At 38.4% G+C, this 16,183-nt stretch overlaps 3 non-coding genes across 3 annotated transcripts; all 3 read right to left on the bottom strand.

Moving 5' to 3' along the window:
* Positions 1–12,002: 12,002 nt before the first annotated feature.
* TRNAI-AAU (transfer RNA isoleucine (anticodon AAU)) lies at positions 12,003–12,076 on the bottom strand. Its single transcript has one exon. It is a non-coding gene; the product is annotated as a tRNA-Ile (tRNA).
* Positions 12,077–12,896: 820 nt separating this feature from the next.
* TRNAI-AAU (transfer RNA isoleucine (anticodon AAU)) lies at positions 12,897–12,970 on the bottom strand. Its single transcript has one exon. It is a non-coding gene; the product is annotated as a tRNA-Ile (tRNA).
* Positions 12,971–14,681: 1,711 nt separating this feature from the next.
* On the bottom strand, positions 14,682–14,755 carry TRNAI-AAU (transfer RNA isoleucine (anticodon AAU)). The gene has a single exon. It is a non-coding gene; the product is annotated as a tRNA-Ile (tRNA).
* Between the last annotated feature and the right edge of the window lie 1,428 nt (positions 14,756–16,183).

Raw genomic sequence — 16,183 nt, 5'->3', positions numbered from 1 at the left:
TCCTGGTAGTACACTCATAACATAATGAATTCGCAATTCCCAGTTTCAGCAGAACATCTGCAGATTATCACATTCCATAACCTTTCAATAATACCCAAAATATAGACTCGTTTATCCTTCTACCTTGAAGTAGTACATACATTACACTTATATCATTGATTATAGGTTGTTCTATACCATCACAATCCCTCCTTTTGTGATTTTACCAACACCTAAATTCCAATGCTACTTCTATCTCCTGATAGCAAGGCTTCGATCCATTTCTTCACTTGATTCACACAGGTATGTAGGTGGGGTAATCTCACAACACTCTTTCATCATAATATATAGGCCTCTGACTGAATGCTTCCCTTATCTTGCAAAATACATAACAATTGAAACATGTAAGCAATACAAATAATATCATTAAACAAATCAATGGTTGGAAAAGCACATGCAATATCTTAGTGGCAGTGGGAGAAAATCCTGTAAAAACGTCATACCAATGATGGGCACTGGCATCTTTTATTGCTGACAATAAATTTATTACTTCCCTAGCTGCTATTGTAGCCAATACTTTCACTTTACTTAGAGTTACATTATGGGCTGCTATCAATTTCTTTACGTCTTTAGACTTTTGTAACACTTGTTTTAACTCTTCCAGTGGCAAACTAAAATTTCCATAGGGCAAAGGTTCAGGTACCCATACAGTGGACATTATTTCTTCTAAAGTAGGCAGGAACACTATAGTTTGGTTCCCCCAAGTCAAATGCGTCACATTGTATAGACATCCTGAAAATGGTCCTGTGAGATTAAACTGGCTAAGGGTCTGCTTGTTGTTAGTTATTAAACATACATGCTGTGGACCTACTTCAATATAAACCTGTAGGTTAACTTCTGGGATTATAGTGAGTGCGCATACATTATCCTGGTGCTGCATTAGACAGGGTTCATATATCCCTGACTGTTCATTACATACATATCCTTGCTCTGTTAACTGGCACAAATCTATATTCCTTGTCTTATTTTGAGAATCTATGTGTGTTCCTTTCATTTCCAGGATACAATATTGTCCTAATAATGTCACCCAATCAATCATTACCATTGGCATAACAATAAATTTGCATAATAGAGTAGGATTTTTCACATGAAATGCTATTAGTCTTCCTGCACACCATTTAGGTGTACACTCAGTATACTCAGGCTGGAACAATAACCACGTATCATTTCTCTTTCCTATGGGCAGAATGTCTGTCCATTGCCTAACATGACTACTAAACAATTTATTCTTACAATTATTCATCTGTTCTTGTTGCCACATCGTTTTAAGCGTACATACTGTCCAATTTACTAAAGTTGATACATTCTGTAATGTTCTATATTCGGTTAGCATACTTTCATTAAAAACATTTAGAAACAGTTCATCTATAGCTAACCCTTTTTGCTGTAAGTGAAAGGTAGTAGGTAACCATGAGGCACCTATCCTTAATGCAGTAGATGTGTCATCTCCCACTGAGTTTAATTTGTTCATAACTGTTTCTAACTGTATACCATTCAATACTCCTAATCCCGTTCCTACCCCTCCTAATAGCGGGTCATACCATTCTCTTTTTTGTCTATGACAGCTGGGGGATTCAGGGAAGGAAATATTGAAGTGTACATTCTTTTTCTGCTGTTGGGTTACAGCGCTCTTACAAGTGTGTGGGATTCTTTCCAGACTTTGTACTGTTATATGTGGCTTAAAACTATCTCTTAAAATTATTATCAAGAATACAAAATATCTTCTATTTCTTATTTGGCTATTATTCATACATAATATAATCCCATCAGTTTCTTTTATTACAATCGTAGAGTTGAGCCTCTCCTTGTTGCATCTTTCATAAGTCTTATTTATCATTTCGTTTCTATTTTTCCTGGTTGTATATTTCTGTCGATACTGTAAATCTGGTTCATAACAACAAAGCAACAGCCCCGGCGTCTCTTCTTGTATGCTAATGTTGGCTGTTTTGTCTATGTGAAGGTACACAGTCCCTCCATGTGGTCCCTTCGGTTGTAGTCACATTTGTAGTATAACACGGGGCATTGGCCTTACAGGTGTAGTTACCCTGCTTTCTATCCACTGTGGCATTCGCCCACCCTGTCCTGAACTGTTCCAGTGATTCTGTACTGATTACGTGTACAGGAGTAGCAGTTCTGCCTTTTTGTATAAGAGCACACGCAACAACCGCCGCAACAACCACAAAGATCTTCATTCTTCTGGCTGAAGAACCTTTTTACAATGACTGGCGTGAATCCAGCTTGCCTTTCCTTCGAGCTTCACTGAGGTGCTTGTAACGAGTAAAACTTGAAAAGGACCATCAAACCGTGGCTCAAGGCTCTTCCTCACGTGTCTTTTGACAACGACCCAATCTCCTGGTTCTAGCTTATACGTCCCTTCAACTGAATCAGGACCTGGAATGGAAGCAAAGACTTGTGCATGCACCTTGGTCAATTGTTTGTTCAGCGTTGATACATAATCTGTTAGTCTACCATACTGCATTTGGAGCACCTGTGGAAAATAACATCCTAATCTGGGAGCCGACCCAAATAAGATCTCATATGGGCTGAGACCTGTTCTTTTTGTGGGCGTGTATCTTACTGAGAACAAGGCTAATGGTAGACACTCGGTCCATGGTTTCCCGGTTTCTACCATTGCTTTTTGGATTTTCAATTTGAGAGTCCCATTTAGTCTCTCAACCTTCCCACTGCTTTGTGGATGGTATGGTGTATGTAGGGCTTGACTTATGCCTAGAGCTGACAACACATGGTTCATGATTTCACCCGTAAAATGAGTTCCTCTGTCGCTCTCGATCACCTCTGGTACTCCATATCTGCACACCACCTCGTTGATCAGTTTCTTTGCTGTGGCTACGGCTGTAGCTTTGGTTACTGGAAAAGCTTCTGGCCATCCTGAAAAGAGATCAATACAAACAAGCACATACTCATAGGTACCGACTTTTGGTAATTGAATATAGTCTATCTGTAGTCTCTGGAATGGGTAAATTGGTCTGGGTGTGTGCTTCTGTGGTACTTTTACAGTTCTTCCAATATTATGTGTTGCACAGATCATGCATCCTTGTGTAAAACTGCTGGCCATCACACTAAACCCTGGAGCATACCACACCTTGTTTACCAAGTCCATCATTGCCGTTTTTGATTGGTGAGTCGCTCCATGTGTTATTTGGGCCATCATTGGGAACATTGTCTTAGGCAGGCACAGTTTATTCTGGCATTGCCAGAGGCCATCTTTTCGTAGCGTTGCTCCTTGGGCCGTCCACTTGTCTTTTTCTTCTTTTGTTGCTTGTCCTTGAAGTTTTTGCAGTAGTTCCGGGCTTACAGCTGGTCTTGTTTCCTCTGGATCGTTTATCTGAAATACGGCTGCTAACACGGGTAGCTTCTGTGCTGCTTGCTTTGCCGCTTCGTCTGCCAGGGCATTTCCTTTTGTCTCTGGTGAACTCACCTTAGTGTGAGCTTTTATCTTTATTACTACTGCTACTTCTGTGGGTAACATCAGGGTCTCCATCAAGTAGTTTACAAAGTCTGCATTCTTTACAGGTGTACCTGCAGAGGTCAAAAACTGTCTAGCCTTCCATATAGGGCCATAATCGTGTGCAATCCCAAATGCATACCGAGAGTCAGTGTATATATTTGCTGTCTTTCCTTCTGCATGTTGGCATGCTGCTGCCAGGGCCTTAAGCTCCGCTTCTTGTGCTGAGCGGGACGCTGGTAAGGAGGCTGCTTCTAGGACTACATCTTCGGTGGTTACTGCATATCCTGTAAGAAAAGATCCTTCTACAAAATACCTTGAACCATCCACAAAGAGTATTAGGTCTGGGTTTTGGAGTGGGGTATCTTTTACATGTGCGAACCCCACTGTTTCCTGGGCCATAAGGGCCATACAATCATGTTCATCAGTTTCAGACAAAAATTGTGACCATACTTTACCTACGTCTTCTCCCCCTTGCTCCAAAGGCAGTAAGGTAGCTGGGTTCAATGTAGTACAGCGGTATAAAGTAACCTGCTCAGAAAGAAGAAGTGCACAGGTTAATCTCAAATGTCTTGCAGTGGACAAATGCTTAGGTTGTACTTGAGTAAGAATAGCAGTAATAACATGTGGTGCAAAAACTTGGACTGGAAATGCCAGGACCAAATCTGAGGCCTTGTTTAACATTGAATTTGCAGCAATGATAGCTCTCACACATGATGGGGAACCTCGGGCCACAGGGTCTAGTCTAGCTGAATAATATGCTACCGGGCGCTGCTGTGGTCCATGACTTTGTGTGAGAACTGCAGTGGCATGTCCATTTTGTTCAGTACAGTACAAAGTATATGCTTGCGTAGAGGTACTCCATGGATTGGTGTCACGAGCCGCTACCAAACACAACTCCTCCTCATTCAGCTGATAATCCAGAATACTTTGAGAATCTCACTTTTATCAGGTTCTGCAAATACTTGATTAATACAAAAACAAATAAAAATAAAACATCCCTAAAAACTTTACATCAAATTAACAATGTCCAGACAAGTTTTGTTTTGCCTTCTCCCTCATCTAAATCCATAAAAACTCGTGTGAGTGATGTCACATCGCCTCCTGTGTAACTTTGCTGGAGGGGGATGGTCTCTTACACATAAACCACAATTGTACCTGATCAGTTCCTTCACCCTTCCCCCCTTTGTGGACTCTGCGAGAGTGATGTAGCAGAGTTCAAAACTACATCTCAACATAACACTAATTTAACCCCCTGTAATGTACAACAGCCTGAAACAAAAATAACTTTTTCGTGACAAACATTTGATCTTTACAATAACATAACTCATGTGTGAAATCAAAAATAAAACAATTGTAGTTAGTTATTCAATAAAACAGAAAATATTATCTCTGATAACATTAATTACTGCAAACCAATAAACAGTATATAAAAATAAGGAACGGTGGGGGCACATACATTTTCAAAACCCCGTCTCTCACAGTATCTGTAGTTTAATACATCTGAATTAACATCAAAACACATGAAATCTGATCACATCATAGCACATAAATATCGTAACTTTTATAAACAACAGCGCTTGCGCAAAAGAGAAGAAATGTATTTCGGTTTGTAGACATTACTGATATATATATATCTCAGCAGTGCATATTGAGATCCCTTTGTCTCATCAGCCCTGCAGACTACACCCAGTCAGCCCCCCTCCTCCTCCTCCCAAACACAGCACACTTTAGGGGGAGGGAGGGGGGGGGGGGTCACTAACTCACAGCTTCTCACAACTTCTCACAACTTCTCACAATCTTAACACTTTCAATGCCGGCAAAACAACATACGTATCTGCAATCATTTATCACACCATTGTACAGGAATTATCTACGTTAATGTTTAACAGTACAATCTGTTGGCCACCATCTCTATATTATGATTACGTGTTGCTTCATCAGTGAACTAGACTGGAACTTCTGTAAATAGAAAAAACACTACAAATGACAAAATTAACAAGGTGATTATTTCATACTGATTTGGTTGGGCCGGGCGTGGCCACATCAGGGGCAGGGGGGGCAGCCTCTCCCATTGGAAACAGTGCGCAGGGGGTTTCCCACCAACAATGAGGACACACTCAACATGAGGTACGGATGCCATTACCGGGCGTCGGCTGGTCCTGTTCTCTAATACATACAATACCTTTCTTATTCCTAACTTCCTCTTCTGCAAATCCCTCTAAAGCACTTTTCATCAACTTTCTACCTTCCAACTTCCCTTTGTTCTCCAGTATACCTTTTGCCCAATCTGCGGCTTGGAGCCGCCCTCCTCTTTTTCCCTCTGCCAGTTTACATGCCTTGATCAGGGCAAACAACTGCACTCTGTGCAGAATGTATGACAGGATCAAGGGTCTCATCATATAAGACAGAGGTGTCTGGTGGTTTGGCTGTGAAGGACTGCTTATACATTATTACATTTATCACTTTTCCTGATTCAATCTACAAAATGACACAAAGTCATACAAAATATCTATATCAGCATTTAATCTTGTGTTCATTCATTTTAAAAACAAGATTACATTTCTTATCTCACTAGCAGCTGTTCTTCACCTCCCCCTTCTCTTGTCACACTAGTTAATTCTAAATTATACCATATGGGAATTTACTATAAGGTCATTTGCAACATTAAAACAACTACTACTTCTATAACTTCCTTTGCTTTAAACTTTACTTTATAAAATATGAATTTCCTCTGGCAACCTCCTTGTACTACTTCTTCTGACACTTTTCTCCATGCTTCTGCTTTCCCCTGTAACTTTTTATCTTTCAACCATCCACGTTTTGTGTCACAACATTCATTCCATTTTTCTGCGTCTAACCGTCCATGGGATTCTAGACCACATGCTTTCATTATTTTATTTTTTTTTCTTCGTTCCCTGCGTTGCCTTTTTACCTTCTCTTTCTGCTACTGCCTGTTTGGCGGTTTGTCCTTTGGGGTGCTCATCTCGTACTCTTGTTACAGATTTTAGCTACTGACAGATGAATTCCATTCTCATCTGTTTTAGACAGTTTCTAGTTTCCGTACTTACTCTTGTTACAGATTTTAGCTACTGACAGATGAATTCCATTCTCATCTGTTTTAGACAGTTTCTAGCTTCCGTACTTAATAGGGACACCAAGTTCAACATTGTTGCCTAGTTATAAGTGGTCGCCTATAGGCAGACCCTAAGTTATGTAGGGGGTAATTTTCCTGATAGGTGAATTCCTTTCTCACCTATTTTAGACAGTTACTTATCCCCTCGAAACTCCTTTTCAACTTCTACTCTGGCCAGAGAATTAAATTCCTTTTATAACTAGCTTACTTTCTTCTTATTCACTTTAAACACCACTCAAGGAGATATCCTCCACACCATAACAGTAATATGACAAATATTACTAATCCAAATAACAAGGCAAACGTAAAATCAAGCTATTCATTTGACATGCCGGATTATCGGATTGCAGAAAATTCTGGAATTTTGAGCTGAAAATCAGTGCATGATAATCCCCGCAAGTACTCCAATCGTGTACACACATTTTTGGTATTTTTCCGGATTATCAGATTGCACAAAATTTTCGATTTCCGGGCTTAAATTTAGCCTATCATAATCCCCGTAGTCACCTGAAGCATGTACACATGTTTCTGGTAATTTGCCGGATTATCGGAAGTTTTTTCCAAAAACAATTTCCTTATTCTAAAATGCATTTGTGACACAAAACTGGGTTTCTACAACATTCATACAAATACTGCCATGGAGATCAGGCACTTTATCCTGAGGGTAGGATTACATATAGACTTGACCAGATTTTTACACTAAAAACACCCTCATGTGGCCCCTCTATTCCTCAGGAGTACTACCGGGAAGGTGACCTACCAGACAGGAAGGTGCAGAGCAGAGTTTGTAAGAATTAAGTCTTCTTACCTTGCTGCAGCTGTGGTCTGCACGTTCCTTCGTCCGGGAGGTCGCCATTCAAGTCCCGGGAGATCCCCTAGGTGGGGTGCCGTCCTTCTGGTCAAGTCCCTGTTCGGGCGCCAATTTCTGTGATCGCAATGAGGTCACTTTACGCCTTGATCTCCATGCAGGTTCAAATCAGGTGGGGGGGGTGCGAGCTCGGAGAAGCAAAGACACACTGAGACGTTTCTCAAGGCAAAAATACTTCTGACTTTATTTGCAGAGACACAGAGTTTATATAGTAAAAATATCATATAATTACGTGCAGACACATATGAGTCATTTAGACATATACATTCTTGTGGTTTCTTTCCTCATTATTCTTATCTCTACATACATTGTTTCTTATTCCTTACATCTAATTTTTAATCCGGTGTTCTACCCATATCTATCTTGGCTGTACGCCCAGAACCCAAAAATGCTGGTAACAAACTCCCTAGTTCCTGGTAGTACACTCATAACATAATGAATTCGCAATTCCCAGTTTCAGCAGAACATCTGCAGATTATCACATTCCATAACCTTTCAATAATACCCAAAATATAGACTCGTTTATCCTTCTACCTTGAAGTAGTACATACATTACACTTATATCATTGATTATAGGTTGTTCTATACCATCACAACTCCAAGACAGTTTTTGCCTTCCTCTGGATCAACACGGCAGGTTTATAGGTTGAATTTGATGGACCTTTTTTCAATATTATCAACTATTCAACTCTGTAACAAGCATGTAACAAAAGTGAGCTTCCATGGCCCATACGGGGATCAAACCCGTGACCTTGGCGTTATTAGCACCACGCTCTAACCAACTGAGCTAACCGGCCACTTTTACACCAAAGATTCACGTCACGTCAGTAGAAAATACATGCAAACGTGTATTCATATTGATATCCTATTAACCTGAATAATAAAATAAACTTGCAATTTTTACTACTCAAAAAGCATTGGACAAATTGCTTTTGTGTTTTCCATTCCACCCCACAAAGAGTTTTCTTTCAGTACATTATATGGTACATTAAATGCTGCCATTAAAAACAAGAACTTGTCTCGCTAAAAACAAGCCCTTATATGACTATGAGGACGGAAAAATAATAAAGTTATGACTATCGGAATACAAAGAGGCAAAATCAAGATATTATTTTTATCCTTAAGGTTGAAATTGAACCTCTAAGATGATTTCATGCAACAAACTCTGCATTTCTATAAATCACCGGTTAGACCATACATGGAATATTGTGTACAGTTTCAAGCACCTGTGTATGAGAAGGACATTGCTGAACTAGAATGCGTGCAAAGAAGGGAAAGCAAGGTAATTAAAGGACCTCATCACAGACGGGGATTCTTTACTGTAAGAGCAGTTCGACGATTGAACTCTCTGCCACATTGAAAAGTGTTTTTTTGAAAAATATAAAATTTCATCATATTTGTACCAGATTCTGGAGATGGAACTTTGATCCAGGAATTTATTCTAATAGCCATATTTGGAGTAAGGGAGGAATTTTTCCCCTAATGACAACATTGGAATGCACTCCAAGACAGTTTTTGCCTTCCTCTGGATCAACACGGCAGGTTTATAGGTTGAATTTGATGGACCTTTTTTCAATATTATCAACTATTCAACTCTGTAACAAAAGTGAGCTTCCATGGCCCATACGGGGATCGAACACGTGACCTTGGTGTTATTAGCACCACGCACTAACCAACTGAGCTAACCAGCCACATTTACACCAAAGATTCACGTCACGTCAGTAGAAAATACATGCAAACGTGTATTCATATTGATATCCTATTAACCTGAATAATAAAATAAACTTGCAATTTTTACTACTCAAAAAGCATTGGACAAATTGCTTTTGTGTTTTCCATTCCACCCCACAAAGAGTTTTCTTCAGTACATTATATGGTACATTAAATGCAGCCATTAAAAACAAGAACTTGTCTCGCTAAAAACAAGCCCTTATATGACTATGAGGACGGAAAAATAATAAAGTTATGACTATCGGAATACATAGAGGCAAAATCAAGATATTATTTTTCCATTCCACCCCACAAAGAGTTTTCTTTCAGTACATTATATGGTACATTAAATGCTGCCATTAAAAACAAGAACTTGTCTCGCTAAAAACAAGCCCTTATATGACTATGAGGACGGAAAAATAATAAAGTTATGACTATCAGAATACAAAGAGGCAAAATCAAGATATTATTTTTGTCCTTAAGGTTGAAATTGAACCTCTAAGATGATTTCATGCAACAAACTCTGCATTTCTATAAATCACCGGTTAGACCATACATGGAATATTGTGTACAGTTTTAAGCACCTGTGTATGAGAAGGACATTGCTGAACTAGAATGCGTGCAAAGAAGGGAAAGCAAGGTAATTAAAGGACCTCATCACAGACGGGGATTCTTTACTGTAAGAGCAGTTCGACGATTGAACTCTCTGCCACATTGAAAAGTGTTTTTTTGAAAAATATAAAATTTCATCATATTTGTACCAGATTCTGGAGATGGAACTTTGATCCAGGAATTTATTCTAATAGCCATATTTGGAGTAAGGGAGGAATTTTTCCCCTAATGACAACATTGGAATGCACTCCAAGACAGTTTTTGCCTTCCTCTGGATCAACACGGCTGGTTTATAGGTTGAATTTGATGGACCTTTTTTCAATATTATCAACTATTCAACTCTGTAACAAGCATGTAACAAAAGTGAGCTTCCATGGCCCGTACGGGATCGAACCCGTGACCTTGGCGTTATTAGCACCACGCTCTAACCAACTGAGCTAACCGGCCACATTTACACCAAAGATTCACGTCACGTCAGTAGAAAATACATGCAAACGTGTATTCATATTGATATCCTATTAACCTGAATAATAAAATAAACTTGCAATTTTTACTACTCAAAAAGCATTGGACAAATTGCTTTTGTGTTTTCCATTCCACCCCACAAAGAGTTTTCTTTCAGTACATTATATGGTACATTAAATGCTGCCATTAAAAACAAGAACTTGTCTCGCTAAAAACAAGCCCTTATATGACTATGAGGACGGAAAAATAATAAAGTTATGACTATCGGAATACAAAGAGGCAAAATCAAGATATTATTTTTATCCTTAAGGTTGAAATTGAACCTCTAAGATGATTTCATGCAACAAACTCTGCATTTCTATAAATCACCGGTTAGACCATACATGGAATATTGTGTACAGTTTCAAGCACCTGTGTATGAGAAGGACATTGCTGAACTAGAATGCGTGCAAAGAAGGGAAAGCAAGGTAATTAAAGGACCTCATCACAGACGGGGATTCTTTACTGTAAGAGCAGTTCGACGATTGAACTCTCTGCCACATTGAAAAGTGTTTTTTTGAAAAATATAAAATTTCATCATATTTGTACCAGATTCTGGAGATGGAACTTTGATCCAGGAATTTATTCTAATAGCCATATTTGGAGTAAGGGAGGAATTTTTCCCCTAATGACAACATTGGAATGCACTCCAAGACAGTTTTTGCCTTCCTCTGGATCAACACGGCAGGTTTATAGGTTGAATTTGATGGACCTTTTTTCAATATTATCAACTATTCAACTCTGTAACAAAAGTGAGCTTCCATGGCCCATACGGGGATCGAACACGTGACCTTGGTGTTATTAGCACCACGCTCTAACCAACTGAGCTAACCAGCCACATTTACACCAAAGATTCACGTCACGTCAGTAGAAAATACATGCAAACGTGTATTCATATTGATATCCTATTAACCTGAATAATAAAATAAACTTGCAATTTTTACTACTCAAAAAGCATTGGACAAATTGCTTTTGTGTTTTCCATTCCACCCCACAAAGAGTTTTCTTCAGTACATTATATGGTACATTAAATGCAGCCATTAAAAACAAGAACTTGTCTCGCTAAAAACAAGCCCTTATATGACTATGAGGACGGAAAAATAATAAAGTTATGACTATCGGAATACAAAGAGGCAAAATCAAGATATTATTTTTGTCCTTAAGGTTGAAATTGGACCTCTAAGATGATTTCATGCAACAAACTCTGCATTTCTATAAATCACCGGTTAGACCATACATGGAATATTGTGTACAGTTTTGAGCACCTGTGTATGAGAAGGACATTGCTGAACTAGAATGCGTGCAAAGAAGGGAAAGCAAGGTAATTAAAGGACCTCATCACAGACGGGGATTCTTTACTGTAAGAGCAGTTCGACGATTGAACTCTCTGCCACATTGAAAAGTGTTTTTTTGAAAAATATAAAATTTCAACATATTTGTACCAGATTCTGGAGATGGAACTTTGATCCAGGAATTTATTCTAATAGCCATATTTGGAGTAAGGGAGGAATTTTTCCCCTAATGACAACATTGGAATGCACTCCAAGACAGTTTTTGCCTTCCTCTGGATCAACACGGCAGGTTTATAGGTTGAATTTGATGGACCTTTTTTCAATATTATCAACTATTCAACTCTGTAACAAGCATGTAACAAAAGTGAGCTTCCATGGCCCGTACGGGGATCGAACCCGTGACCTTGGCGTTATTAGCACCACGCTCTAACCAACTGAGCTAACCGGCCACTTTTACACCAAAGATTCACGTCACGTCAGTAGAAAATACATGCAAACGTGTATTCATATTGATATCCTATTAACCTGAATAATAAAATAAACTTGCAATTTTTACTACTCAAAAAGCATTGGACAAATTGCTTTTGTGTTTTCCATTCCACCCCACAAAGAGTTTTCTTTCAGTACATTATATGGTACATTAAATGCTGCCATTAAAAACAAGAACTTGTCTCGCTAAAAACAAGCCCTTATATGACTATGAGGACGGAAAAATAATAAAGTTATGACTATCAGAATACAAAGAGGCAAAATCAAGATATTATTTGTGTCCTTAAGGTTGAAATTGAACCTCTAAGATGATTTCATGCAACAAACTCTGCATTTCTATAAATCACCGGTTAGACCATACATGGAATATTGTGTACAGTTTTAAGCACCTGTGTATGAGAAGGACATTGCTGAACTAGAATGCGTGCAAAGACGGGAAAGCAAGGTAATTAAAGGACCTCATCACAGACGGGGATTCTTTACTGTAAGAGCAGTTCGACGATTGAACTCTCTGCCACATTGAAAAGTGTTTTTTTGAAAAATATAAAATTTCATCATATTTGTACCAGATTCTGGAGATGGAACTTTGATCCAGGAATTTATTCTAATAGCCATATTTGGAGTAAGGGAGGAATTTTTCCCCTAATGACAACATTGGAATGCACTCCAAGACAGTTTTTGCCTTCCTCTGGATCAACACGGCAGGTTTATAGGTTGAATTTGATGGACCTTTTTTCAATATTATCAACTATTCAACTCTGTAACAAAAGTGAGCTTCCATGGCTCATACGGGGATCGAACCCGTGACCTTGGCGTTATTAGCACCACGCTCTAACCAACTGAGCTAATCGGCCACTTTTACACCAAAGATTCACGTCACGCAGTAGAAAATACATGCAAACGTGTATTCATATTGATATCCTATTAACCTGAATAATAAAATAAACTTGCAATTTTTACTACTCAAAAAGCATTGGACAAATTGCTTTTGTGTTTTCCATTCCACCCCATAAAGAGTTTTCTTCAGTACATTATATGGTACATTAAATGCTGCCATTAAAAACAAGAACTTGTCTCGCTAAAAACAAGCCCTTATATGACTATGAGGACGGAAAAATAATAAAGTTATGATTATCGGAATACAAAGAGGCAAAATCAAGATATTATTTTTGTCCTTAAGGTTGAAATTGGACCTCTAAGATGATTTCATGCAACAAACTCTGCATTTCTATAAATCACCGGTTAGACCATACATGGAATATTGTGTACAGTTTCAAGCACCTGTGTATGAGAAGGACATTGCTGAACTAGAATGCGTGCAAAGAAGGGAAAGCAAGGTAATTAAAGGACCTCATCACAGACGAGGATTCTTTACTGTAAGAGCAGTTTGACGATTGAACTCTCTGCCACATTGAAAAGTGTTTTTTTGAAAAATATAAAATTTCATCATATTTGTACCAGATTCTGGAGATGGAACTTTGATCCAGGAATTTATTCTAATAGCCATATTTGGAGTAAGGGAGGAATTTTTCCCCTAATGACAACATTGGAATGCACTCCAAGACAGTTTTTGCCTTCCTCTGGATCAACACGGCAGGTTTATAGGTTGAATTTGATGGACCTTTTTTCAATATTATCAACTATTCAACTCTGTAACAAAAGTGAGCTTTCATGGCGCGTACGGGGATCGAACCCGTGACCTTGGCGTTATTAGCACCACGCTCTAACCAACTGAGCTAACCAGCCACTTTTACACCAAAGATTCACGTCACGTCAGTAGAAAATACATGCAAACGTGTATTCATATTGATATCCTATTAACCTGAATAATAAAATAAACTTGCAATTTTTACTACTCAAAAAGCATTGGACAAATTGCTTTTGTGTTTTCCATTCCACCCCACAAAGAGTTTTCTTCAGTACATTATATGGTACATTAAATGCTGCCATTAAAAACAAGAACTTGTCTCGCTAAAAACAAGCCCTTATATGACTATGAGGACGGAAAAATAATAAAGTTATGACTATCGGAATACAAAGAGGCAAAATCAAGATATTATTTTTGTCCTTAAGGTTGAAATTGGACCTCTAAGATGATTTCATGCAACAAACTCTGCATTTCTATAAATCACCGGTTAGACCATACATGGAATATTGTGTACAGTTTTGAGCACCTGTGTATGAGAAGGACATTGCTGAACTAGAATGCGTGCAAAGAAGGGAAAGCAAGGTAATTAAAGGACCTCATCACAGACGGGGATTCTTTACTGTAAGAGCAGTTCGACGATTGAACTCTCTGCCACATTGAAAAGTGTTTTTTTGAAAAATATAAAATTTCAACATATTTGTACCAGATTCTGGAGATGGAACTTTGATCCAGGAATTTATTCTAATAGCCATATTTGGAGTAAGGGAGGAATTTTTCCCCTAATGACAACATTGGAATGCACTCCAAGACAGTTTTTGCCTTCCTCTGGATCAACACGGCAGGTTTATAGGTTGAATTTGATGGACCTTTTTTCAATATTATCAACTATTCAACTCTGTAACAAAAGTGAGCTTCCATGGCCCATACGGGGATCGAACCCGTGACCTTGGCGTTATTAGCACCATGCTCTAACCAACTGAGCTAATCGGCCAGTTTTACACCAAAGATTCACGTCACGCAGTAGAAAATACATGCAAACGTGTATTCATATTGATATCCTATTAACCTGAATAATAAAATAAACTTGCAATTTTTACTACTCAAAAAGCATTGGACAAATTGCTTTTGTGTTTTCCATTCCACCCCACAAAGAGTTTTCTTCAGTACATTATATGGTACATTAAATGCTGCCATTAAAAACAAGAACTTGTCTCGCTAAAAACAAGCCCTTATATGACTATGAGGACGGAAAAATAATAAAGTTATGACTATCGGAATACAAAGAGGCAAAATCAAGATATTATTTTTGTCCTTAAGGTTGAAATTGGACCTCTAAGATGATTTCATGCAACAAACTCTGCATTTCTATAAATCACCGGTTAGACCATACATGGAATATTGTGTACAGTTTCAAGCACCTGTGTATGAGAAGGACATTGCTGAACTAGAATGCGTGCAAAGAAGGGAAAGCAAGGTAATTAAAGGACCTCATCACAGACGAGGATTCTTTACTGTAAGAGCAGTTCGACGATTGAACTCTCTGCCACATTGAAAAGTGTTTTTTTGAAAAATATAAAATTTCATCATATTTGTACCAGATTCTGGAGATGGAACTTTGATCCAGGAATTTATTCTAATAGCCATATTTGGAGTAAGGGAGGAATTTTTCCCCTAATGACAACATTGGAATGCACTCCAAGACAGTTTTTGCCTTCCTCTGGATCAACACGGCAGGTTTATAGGTTGAATTTGATGGACCTTTTTTCAATATTATCAACTATTCAACTCTGTAACAAAAGTGAGCTTTCATGGCCCGTACGGGGATCGAACCCCACAAAGAGTTTTCTTTCAGTACATTATATGGTACATTAAATGCTGCCATTAAAAACAAGAACTTGTCTCGCTAAAAACAAGCCCTTATATGACTATGAGGACGGAAAAATAATAAAGTTATGACTATCAGAATACAAAGAGGCAAAATCAAGATATTATTTGTGTCCTTAAGGTTGAAATTGAACCTCTAAGATGATTTCATGCAACAAACTCTGCATTTCTATAAATCACCGGTTAGACCATACATGGAATATTGTGTACAGTTTTAAGCACCTGTGTATGAGAAGGACATTGCTGAACTAGAATGCGTGCAAAGACGGGAAAGCAAGGTAATTAAAGGACCTCATCACAGACGGGGATTCTTTACTGTAAGAGCAGTTCGACGATTGAACTCTCTGCCACATTGAAAAGTGTTTTTTTGAAAAATATAAAATTTCATCATATTTGTACCAGATTCTGGAGATGGAACTTTGATCCAGGAATTTATTCTAATAGCCATATTTGGAGTAAGGGAGGAATTTTTCCCCTAATGACAACATTGGAATGCACTCCAAGACAGTTTTTGCCTTCCTCTGGATCAACACGG

The sequence above is a fragment of the Rhinoderma darwinii genome, chromosome 3 (assembly GCF_050947455.1).
Source record: "Rhinoderma darwinii isolate aRhiDar2 chromosome 3, aRhiDar2.hap1, whole genome shotgun sequence".
Lineage (NCBI taxonomy): Eukaryota > Metazoa > Chordata > Amphibia > Anura > Rhinodermatidae > Rhinoderma > Rhinoderma darwinii.
Note: the sequence above shows the minus strand (reverse complement) of the source record. Positions and strands in the feature narration are given on the sequence as shown.